The sequence below is a fragment of the Grus americana genome, chromosome 9 (genome assembly GCF_028858705.1).
Source record: "Grus americana isolate bGruAme1 chromosome 9, bGruAme1.mat, whole genome shotgun sequence".
Taxonomy (NCBI): Eukaryota; Metazoa; Chordata; class Aves; order Gruiformes; family Gruidae; genus Grus; species Grus americana.
The window spans coordinates 24,664,012-24,674,977 of record NC_072860.1 but is presented as its reverse complement, the minus strand read 5'-3'; positions in this window follow the sequence as shown (position 1 = coordinate 24,674,977).

Sequence of the window (10,966 nt, the reverse complement as noted above, 5' to 3'; positions counted from 1 at the left end):
TCGATAAAAGTTTGGCTATTTACTGTCAAAAAGGATTACTGAAAAAGTCATTTCTAATAAAAAAATACTTTCAGTGAACAAAACAAATAAAAACAGCTACAACATTCCTCAGTTATCTTTTATATAACATGAACCTAAGAATGGAACAGCTGCCACATTTGGCTGACAATTTGGTTGACATTTTGACACATCATTCAAATTCAGAGCATTTTTCTTCTCTCTGAAGCAAACAGATTTTGCTTTAAATAGCCCATTTCATGCAGTGATACTTGCAGGCACAAATCCTTGGTTGTCATACATGAAAAAAATGTTTAACTGATTAGTAAATTATGTGTGACTTTTAAAAGCACAGAGAGATTTTCACGTTATAAGACAACAGAATTTGAATCAAAATGCAGTCAAATACAGAATAGATATATTCTATATATCTATTATATAGAGACAAGAAAAAAGGGCACATTAAGCTCTTTTTTTTTTTTTTTTTTTAATTAAGAAGAAATAGCAATAGCACCCATCAGGATATTTAGCACTTTTCTGCATGCTTTTCTTCAAGCACCTGTTGAATTTCTGGACGCAGTCACTGCCACGTAGCCGTCCGTGGGTGAACTGGGCACTGACCACACAGCTCCTGCTCTGCAGCATGAGCTACAATGCTGCAGCGAGAGCCTGTAGAGAGCACGAAAACATGAAAGCTCTGTCAGTAGAGGATTTACTCATGTGCAATTTAGCCCCACCGTACAGAAAACAAATGCCACCAGTAACATGCATGCTACTCTGTTACGCTATTTCTTTCAGAAAATTTTCTAAAAGTGTTTCACTTCATTCCATTTGATTTCTTAAGTTTGTATCTATATTTGTATTTAACTTCTCATTTTGACTCAAATCCTGTTGTCCAATAATATCAAAATCTCACTGTGCCTTTGAAAGTCCCTCAAAATTGACAAATCAAACTTTTTCACATGAAACAAAGCTCATGCCTAGCCTCACAAGGCTTAGCGCCTTTCCTTGTTTACATTCATACAGGAACAATTTAAGAGATTATAAAACATTTTTTAAAAGGCATTGTTAACCTACGGCTTATTGACCTTTGTGGAAACTGAGAGACTTTCAGGACACGCTCACACATCCAACTAGGATGGGCAACGATGGTGGTGATGGAACTGGGGGCTCCCAAGAGAAGAGCAACACACCTGTTTGTCTCTTCTGGCTTTTCAAAGACTGTTAAGATAGATTTTTTGGAGAAAGAACGCAAAGGAGTTGCCATTAGGGCTGCACAGGTTTTCCAGTGAAGTTCTTCCCTTCCCAGCAGATTTTTCCTGGACAGGACATCTGGCCTTATTCATCTCCCTTCACTAGATGACCTGTTATTAAACATTATTGCGCTTACTTTGTTTTCTTGCTTTCCAGAACGCACAGCAGAAAGCAGTAACAGAGTCTTAACACCACGCAGGAAAAATACTGACAGGGATTTTCCTACCCCTTGGCAGACCAGTTAACACTGTTAATACCTTGGAGTGGCCCATAACTTTTGCTATGTGTTTTAAATTTATTAGCTTCCTAGGCTGCTTTGGCTTCTGAGACAAGTTTTATTTTGACAACATGCTGAGAGTACAGCTGTCTGGGCAAGTTATCTGCAACTAATAAAACTCTACAGTTATTTCTTTTTTTCTGATATTTGACTAAATGAAAAAAGCTTGCGTTGAGCAGAAAGCATTCTGTTTTGTTTAAAACATTGTCAGGAAAGAAACCTCATCACTCTTCAGCTGCCTTGTTAAATGCAGATGCCATACAAAGTAGTAACGGGAAACACCCCGCAGACAGACCGAAGGCCTGTAAGTGAAAAGCAAACCCCACTGTCGTGAAATAGTTTATGTAGTGTGATTTTCTAAGCATACACGATACTCCCTACACACTATGCCTAGTATTGCTACACAATTATCATTTCTGCACCTTTACACTATAGGAATAATCTACATACAAGAGGGATTAACTTTGAACATCCCAACTTTTAAAGTTGCAGTATAAAATACTGCAGGGAAGTGGAAGGAAAATGGTTTACTTTAAAATTATTGGTATTTTCAAGGGTTATACACATAAGTTATATAAGCAAACTCATAAACTTTCCCAGAATTACATTGCCCAATATATTCAGGTAGAAAAATTAACATGCGAAATATTCTCTAGAAAGCTATTTTGACTTTCAGAACAGTCATCTCATGCAGCATAAGAAATGTTACTTGGTGACGCTTATCTAAGTTCAGCAAGTTTTAATTTGTACTGCAGAATGGAATTGCATATTACTATAAAACACTGCCTTTTGAAGTGTTGTAAGTTATAAATGTCTGTTGAATTATGAAAAGATACTTCATGTTCCCAGTGCAATATAGAAAAAAATAAAGGGTAATCATGACATTTCTGTATTGGTTTTTGATGAAACGAACAGCATTTTAAACTGTAAACTCCTCAGAACAGTAATCTCCTTATTCTTTTAAGCAGATTGTAAAATACCAGGGTGATTTCCAGTACCCTTTAAATACAAATTATATTGTTAATTTCAAAAATTTTCCGTTAAAATAAGTTCTTGCCTAAAAAGGCCTAAAAAGATCCTAGTAAAATTAAAACTGACTGAGCAACAATAATAATATTTGTAACTATGACTGTTATTTACCATTCTTGTTAGTTACTCTGCCTTAACTTTGGCCTGGCTAATAATGTCATGGTCAAACCAGTTCTTAAATCTTCAGCCTACTTAAGAATTTCATGATCTAACTAGTTCTTAGACAGCAGAATACACTTGCTGTTGCTTCAGTAAATCAGCAAAAATATTCCATACAAAGCAGGTTACTGTCTCTAGTCATATGGCATTTACTACAGAGCAAATTCTAATCTATTTAATTTAGGAATGTCTTTCCGTATTGGCTATGAAGCTTTCCAGCTTGAAAACTGAAAAGTCTAATTAGCTGGCTTAATATCTACATCAAAATTGAAGTTTAGTGCTGTACTCCATCAAAATGGAAATTATTTTTTTTTCCCCCATTCCCATCTCAAACCCATCCAAGGCACGAAATTTCAAGGCATTCTACAGCAAGCAGCTTGAAAAGGGAAATCGAGCCACATGAACATCATTTAGATTTGCTCGTGTCCAGTTCTAGTTTTCCCACTCATCACAAGGAGGAAATTTATAACCAAGCTCTTATAAATACTGCAGCTTCTTGCATGAGAAATGTTAGTCTACCTACAACCAAGGCAGGGATTTTATTTCCTTCCACATTAATCTTGCAAGCACTGCAAGTAAGCACAAGACATTTATACAGCAGAATGTGAGAACTTTTTTTGACTATCTTAGCACCTACTATGACAATACCTACCAGTGGTGAAATCTTGCATGTCTGGGGAATTATTTTACAAGTCATATCATAGCTTTAAAAAAAAAAAAAAAGATGGACAGGGGGTTGTAAAAATTGGGTAATCTAAAAAAGTTTTAGTGGTTAGCTTACAGCAGAAGTCAAGCCAGTCACCAGATCACACTGGGCACAGAATATGTTCACTGTACTAGAACATTTTTTGGAAAATTATTTCCTTAGGTCTATATTTCTCAGGCGGTTTATTAGCCTGAACCCTTTCTCCTACACTTGAGAAAGTTCATAGCAGTTGAAGACTTTGGAAATTATTTCCAGGAGCTCTTCTCTTAACAAACAGTCCATGGGGGTAGTGCTCCTGACACCCCGAGTCCCTCTTTCCAAGCAGTCATGTACTTTGGGTTGACTGACTCAGGTGAAAGCAGATGAAGTCCAGTATTAAGTAGCTAACGCAGGCAGGGGAGTCCATTACAGTGATGGAGAAAGATACTGCATTATGTAGTACGTTCTATAAAATGGATTCCAAAGTCATTTAAACAGTGAAAGCAAAAATGTGACTAAGAACATTATGTGCTTTTTCACTGGCAAGACTCCCACAGACTTTATTAAGAACAGAGAGGCTGTCGCTGGATGTTCTTAAGATTTCATCATTCAACATTAATCCATTTGCATAATCTGTGCTGAAAGAGAGGCCAGGATATTTTCTTCTTTTTACCGATGGTAGTAAAAAGTAATGAGTCCTTATCTCTGCTCCTGTTTCAACCTTCTCAAAAAAATACACAACAAAACCATTTGTCATCTTTTAAATGGGCACCAGCTCTCAAAGTCACCTTAGAAGGTGACCTTAGAAGTTAAGAAAAAATGAGGTGGTGGGCAGGGGTGGAAAGGTTGTATCTATAACTGTAGCTCTTTCTATTCTAAAAACTCTTGTCATAATTCTGTTTCCTCATTACTTTTGGGCCTGCTTCTGAGGTCCAACTTTTCTGAACCACAGGTCATCTCACCTACAAAGAACGTTGTGTAGCAAAATGAGGTTTTAACCTTGATTAGCATGTTTTAGTACTGTTCTCAGATATACTAGCAATCGGGGGGGAAAGGAAAAAAAAACCCACAAACACAAACCAGTGTAAGAACAGCTTAGCCAAGAGAGAAATAATCTGTGAAAATTTAATGATTGGAATTAAAGAAAACAGATGATATGGTACATCTTTGCCTCCAAAGTTTCTGGGAGTTTTAAAAAAGCACTTTGCTCTTTCCATTATGTAGCTGGTGTTCTAATTGTGATCATAAAAGCTATTTTTTACAGCCCTTTAACAGCTAGATGTGAATAATGCCAAGAACAGTAGCTGTGTTTTAAGCAACATGTGATGGCTCTAATTGATAATTTAATAGTAATTCTAATGTAATATAGTAAATAGGAAAATGAAATACAGTAGTGGAGAAAGTATGTATGTATTTGGCAAGCTACAATAGCCAGACAAAAACGATGCAACTGAGCATTACTTTTTCAGGACTATATATTCAGAGTACGTTAAGAACAGTGTTCACATTTTTCAAACAGAGCTACATTCAATTAACTTGTCTTCAGGTTTCCCTGTAGAAATGATTCAAACTTACAATAAAAAATAAAATGCTTTGTCAGGGCTATGGTGCAGAAAAAGCATTGGTAGAAATAATTTGTGCGCGCCACATCATGGGCCACTATATTTATAAATATATTTATAAAAAATTAGGGACTATCACAGATGAGGTCTCTGAGCCTGAACAGTGAATCTGGAGCATCTCCAGGTCACATTGACCCAGGCAGACACAGACTATTTCCCTCCAGACCCTCTGGTCTTGGCCTCCTTCACCATGGAAGGAGTCTCTCATGCTTCTGAGACACATCTGCTCAGACAAGTTCCCCTATAATTTCACGTTGCTGTGGGAAGTGTGGGCACAGCGCTACAGAGAGCACAGACACAAAGCAAGGAAACATGGTTTCTGCAGCGAAATCCAACACGGCAAAGAGGTTTAGACACAAAGAACCATTTAAGGACTACAAATACTTTTCCCTCAACTGAAACTCAGACTGATTTTGTTCAACTCCTTTAGCAAAGGTTGTCCTATGCTTTTTCCAGCTCCTATTTCTCATTCATTAGGGTTTCCAACCTAGACAGGGACCCTCCTTTAAAATACAGTCAGTCTTCTAGTCAGTTGGGAAACTTAAGCTGCCCCAGCAACAAAACTGGAAAAATGCTTTGCCCTCTTCTTTCTCCCCTCAACACAGTTTTCTAGGAAGAAAATCTGCGAAGTGGAAAGCCATACTGGCATGTGTTCCATGGTTCAGTAGAGGAACACGCATAATTTTTTTGTTCCTCTGTCTCAGTCATTTCTTTATCGCATCAAGTTCCTCCTACAGAACAGATTGCCCAATTTACAGTCATTTATGGTTATAAACAGAATCTTCGGTAGATCCAAGAATAATTCCCAATTTACAAGGATTCCCTTTACATCTTTATGCAACTGCTTATTTAAAAGTTCCCGCATCCGCTGCCATTCTTTTATGGTACAGAAAAACTTAACAGAGCAGAAAATCACGGAAGGTCTCTCCAAAGGGAATAAGGAGTTCCTTCAGCCAGGAATTTTCAATCTTGTGTAGGTGAATCTATAGTAAATGTAACATATGGAAGATTCAAACCAGTCAAAGGAAAACAGCAGTTTGTGGAGCTTTACTATATCTTCTTCCAAAATAATTTTTAAAAAGTTAGACATACCATAACTGAAATACTGTAAAAAAAAAAGTTTGTATTCTTCAATATATTAACTAGATAATTTCTGTTGTATTAGGTTCAGAGAAATGTTTTATGTACACATTGGGCCAAACCCTGAAGTACCACTGGGAGTGGATATTCATGGAGGATTTGCTGAGGGGTTTTTGTTTGGGGTGGGGGGCCAGATTTTTTATTTAAAGAAGTATATTGAATCTAATTCTAACCTACCAAGGTTTCACACTTGCCACCCCACAAACTTTGCCTACCTTATTAGTTACTACTCAGAATTGAACCTGAAATGATCTGTTGATACAGACTCCAAAAAACAACCTCTGCTTCTCAAAAAGCCTGTGCAAATACCACTTTTGACTGAAGTAAAACAAAACCACAGGAACAGATATCCTGCTGAATATCTGTTCCTTACCATCTCTGTTCTACTTCTGGTGGAAATCAGTATTTCAAATCCCTCTGTTTTACAGAAATCAAAGATAGCTTTTTTTTTTTTGAACTGCATACCTCAATATATAGAAAATTAGTTTTGTTTTTTTGAGGCTTCCATTTCTTGTGCTTGTTAACTGATCTGTAATATTAATATAAAGTAAATGATCATGTTTCCCTCCCTTACAAAAAGCATAAGCATATTCAACAACCTAATTAATCCTAATTAAATAGAAAGTCACGGAACACTTCTCTCGGCCAAAGTAATTTAGAAATGCCCTTGTGTTGATGACTTGCAATTTGCAGAATTCATTTTTCAAATGAAAAAGACAGATGTATTTTTCCCGGATCAAAAGGGCCCAGATAAATTAAAACTAATTGGTTTTATGTGTTTCTGATAATTGAATGCGATGCACGTAAGCCATATTGCGATGAAGGAAAGAACAACATTTATTTTTTATAAATAAGATGCAGAAAATGACAGCATCTTAAAGTCTATTAAAGGTTAGAATCAAACAGTAAATCAGAGCTCTGCTCTGTTAGAGGAAGAGTCCTAGAGTACGTACCAGAGACCTCTACAGTACCAGCACAAGTAGAGGCACAAACAGTGTTTTCAATGTAATTCCTTCATTGCCAGAACTGATTGAAATGAAACATGAACAAGAAAATCTCAATTCTTACTTTCCAATCTTAATTTTAACATATTCTGGTGTGTACAGCCAACTACATTAGCAGAAGTAGACAGCACTTCACATGGTTTCTGTAACTTGACTCCTTGGATGACAGCCCCTTCTATATTAAAAAAAAAAAAAAGACATTATCAGGCAACCAGCCAAATGGCAGCCAATTAAAATATTTCAGGGACTCCCAGGTAAGTGCTTTAGAAATAAGCATTCACCTGAAGTTAACAGCTGTTAAGTTTGTCTGTATTTTGAGAATGAGGTACAGTCATTTCAAAATCTAATTTTGCTCATTAACAGTCATGGAAACATGGCTGTTTCATATTAAGCAACTACATAGATGCACGTCAGAATCTGGCATAACAGTGCAGCACTCTGGAGGGATAGTGCCAGTCTGATGATACTTTCCCAGTGATTCTGTGACCTTCCCTGAAATAACTGAGATACCTAGTGGAACACAAGGGAACTAGAAGCCTTGGAACTATAGCGCTTGGGACTAGCACAAATTTCACATGATTCCTTTATCACTATGCCGCATAATTCTCTTCTGGCAAGCTGGAAGATGAATTGGTATTTAAAACACCAAAATACAGAAACTGACTGCAAAATATTTGGCAACTTGCTACCAGCTAGATTTACCTGTAAAAGTCATCCACTGGTGCCAGGAAATCTGGAAGGTCTGCTGGGAAAGGTAATTTCAACACAACAGCGTGAGGCAGGAGTCCTGATGGACTCTTTTCTGATAGTAGCTTCACTTGATGCACCATTAGTTTGGGGTATAAGAAAAAAGAAATACCGGCTGGTAGGAAAGAATTCTATAATGAACTGAGGCTAGTAAACTTCAAAATGTTAATATGTGGGTAGAGTTTCCCCATCAGAGACAGGCAGATGATCTCTGTGAAGCACAAGAGTTCCTCCGAGCATCTAGAAACATCTGATTATTGCCGTATGCTAATCCAGCTTAGATCAGCAGCACTGATATGTAAACTGCTCTTGCTACAGGACATAAAGCTTGACAATGGACAGAAAACACTTCCTAGGTTTCATCCTTCTCAAATTATTCCATTCTCTGGCACTAACTATGTTTGTAATAAATCTCTAAGCAAAAGAGTGGTGGAGTCAAATTTTTACAGGGTCTCGCACCAAGCTCTTCAGAAAAAAAAATCATGGGGAAAAGAGCTGAGAGTGTCAGAATACTAATATTCAAACAACACACACAAAAATCATGCCTCATATATGGGTTTTTTTCTTAGTTGAAAGGACAGAAAGGAAACATTTGCTCACAAGCTAACAAAGGAGCCCTCAAATCTCTCCAGCAGTCCAATTCAATCCTTGCCAGGTTCACCCATTCTGGTACTGTATAACCACCAAAAATAGTAAGCCCACCTGCCCACTCAGCAGTCTTTTACATTGATGTGTATTATACTGAGAGTTGCTGGAAAGCAGAAAATGGCTAGATTCAAAAAGGAAAAAAAAAAAAAAAAAAGACCTGCAGAGTCTGCCAGACTACTGAAAAGTTGGTGTGTCCACATGAATCCTAGAATACTTTTATATATAAAGAATGTGATATACTCTTTCAAAATCCAAATTGATTGCCAAGTTAATTCATAGGATTTATGTTTTGTAAAATCAAGTTACCAAAAGTTGATGTACACAAAAAAACATGTAGAATCACCCTAGAAGCTCAAAAAAATAAACTGGTCTTTCACTTCTCTCCCCCCAACCCCCCCTTTTCTCTTTCTCTAATTGGACAGAAAAGATCATTTTTCTTTGCAAATCCCTTGACACTGGTTTAGCTCTAGCCATCCCTAAAACAGGCACAGGGGGAAATAAAAGAGAAAAAAAAAAAAAAAAACAAAAAACATAACCATTTGCACATTGTCTTTGTATCAAGGTAGAAATGCAGAAAAGTACATTAAACCACATCCATAATCATAAGCAGCAAGCTTTCAACACTTGATTTCTTCTATTTGCAACAGAAAAACAAGCAAGAAATGTCACAGAACTGTATCAGTTCAGATGCTCTTTTTGGTCTTCTAGTTAGGGTATCAGTTCCACCTCTATGTCTTGAAGAAAGAATAAAGAAATTCCACACAAAAAAGGACATTAAGTGCATTAAACCTAGGAATACAAAACTGAAATGCATTTAAGTCATCACTGACTAACCAAAGAGATTACTAAGACACTGAAGTAAGCTTCTTTTTAGTCCAAAGTTTGTTAGAGGTATTATCAGAAGCATTTTTTTCTTTCAGGACAAAGGGATGGGGAGGGAAAACTGTTAAAATCAGATGTTGAAAACAGACAGTGACTTCCTAGTTATCTCCGACAAGCACAAACACAAAGGATTAACCTGACTGTTGAGGGCTCCAGGCACACACTACAGTACCACCTGCTTCGTCGGTTTTCTAGTTAAAAAGGGCTGGGAACAGCGTGGAAGCAGTCAGCCTGTCTGTGCAAAGGAAATGAGTGTAATAGCAATATTTGGAAAAGTAACTCAAAAAGAAATAAAAGGTTACATTCATGAGAGAAAAGCACTGGCCTTAATCTACAAAGTAGAACACCCGCTTTCTGATTTTATTCTTAGAATTTCTGGCAAAGAACTGTTGTAATAAAACATCAATATATAGTAAACTCTATAAAGAAAACTGAAGTGGAAAATATGCCCTCACCTTAAAGACAAGAAATGAGGCAGGAAATCAAATCAATGGTCTGTTCAGCCCGACGGCTCTAGTTTTTATGAATTAGGGTTACTGAAGTATTTTTTCCTATAAAAGAAATTGTTGAAAAGATTACTGTATATGTTGTTTAACAGTAGTGCCTAACTGTTGGGGGGGGGGGGGTGTCAGACAACAAATGCATACTACATTAGAGTTCTATTGCACGAGGAGAACACGAACAAGTATGTGTTTAATTGTCAGAACCTAAATAATACATTGGAATGTTTCCACCGATGTGAAGGTCACTTGCCACCTCTGCACACAGAATCACAAGGTTTTCAAGACAAGCACTCAAATACATCTTTAAATATTTGAGGCTATAAACAAAATTAATTTCTTAAAACTATCTACATTTCCTAATTAACCAATTTAGTGATGGAAATCATGACCTTTAATAAAAAGCATCTAACATGAAGTTTTGTAACTTACTGACCACTGTTGCTGTGGTGAAAAACAATTGAAGTAGATGCATAATCCTTTCATTAAATACAAAATGGATAACAACGTGGTCAAAAGTACATACAGTGTTGCTCTCTGAATTTCATCTTCTGTAAAATCCTCATTTAAAGCAGTTATGAGAGAACTGTAGAATAGGATATAAAGCTTCTCTTTCTATATGAAAGCTTCTGTGAACAACAATTACCATTAGAGTCCTGCCAGGTGATTTACCCATAAATGGATAAGAATAGTTATCAGACAAAAGCTTTTAATTAATCCCACTATCCCAGTTGAAACCAGGACAGAGTTAATTTTTTTTTCTAGTAGCCGGTATAGTGCTGGTACGGTGCTGTGTTTTGGATTTAGTATGAGAATAACGTTAATAACACACCGATGTTTTTAGCTGTTGCTGGGTAGTTGTAGTGTCTACACCAAGTCAAGGACTTTTCAGGTCCCCGCACCCTGCCCGGTGCACACGAAGCTGAGAGAGCACAGCCAGGAAAAGGGGTGAGCAAGCAGCTGCCTGGTGCTCCATTACCAGCTGGGGTTAAACCACAGCACTCGCTTGCCAAGTTTCCCAA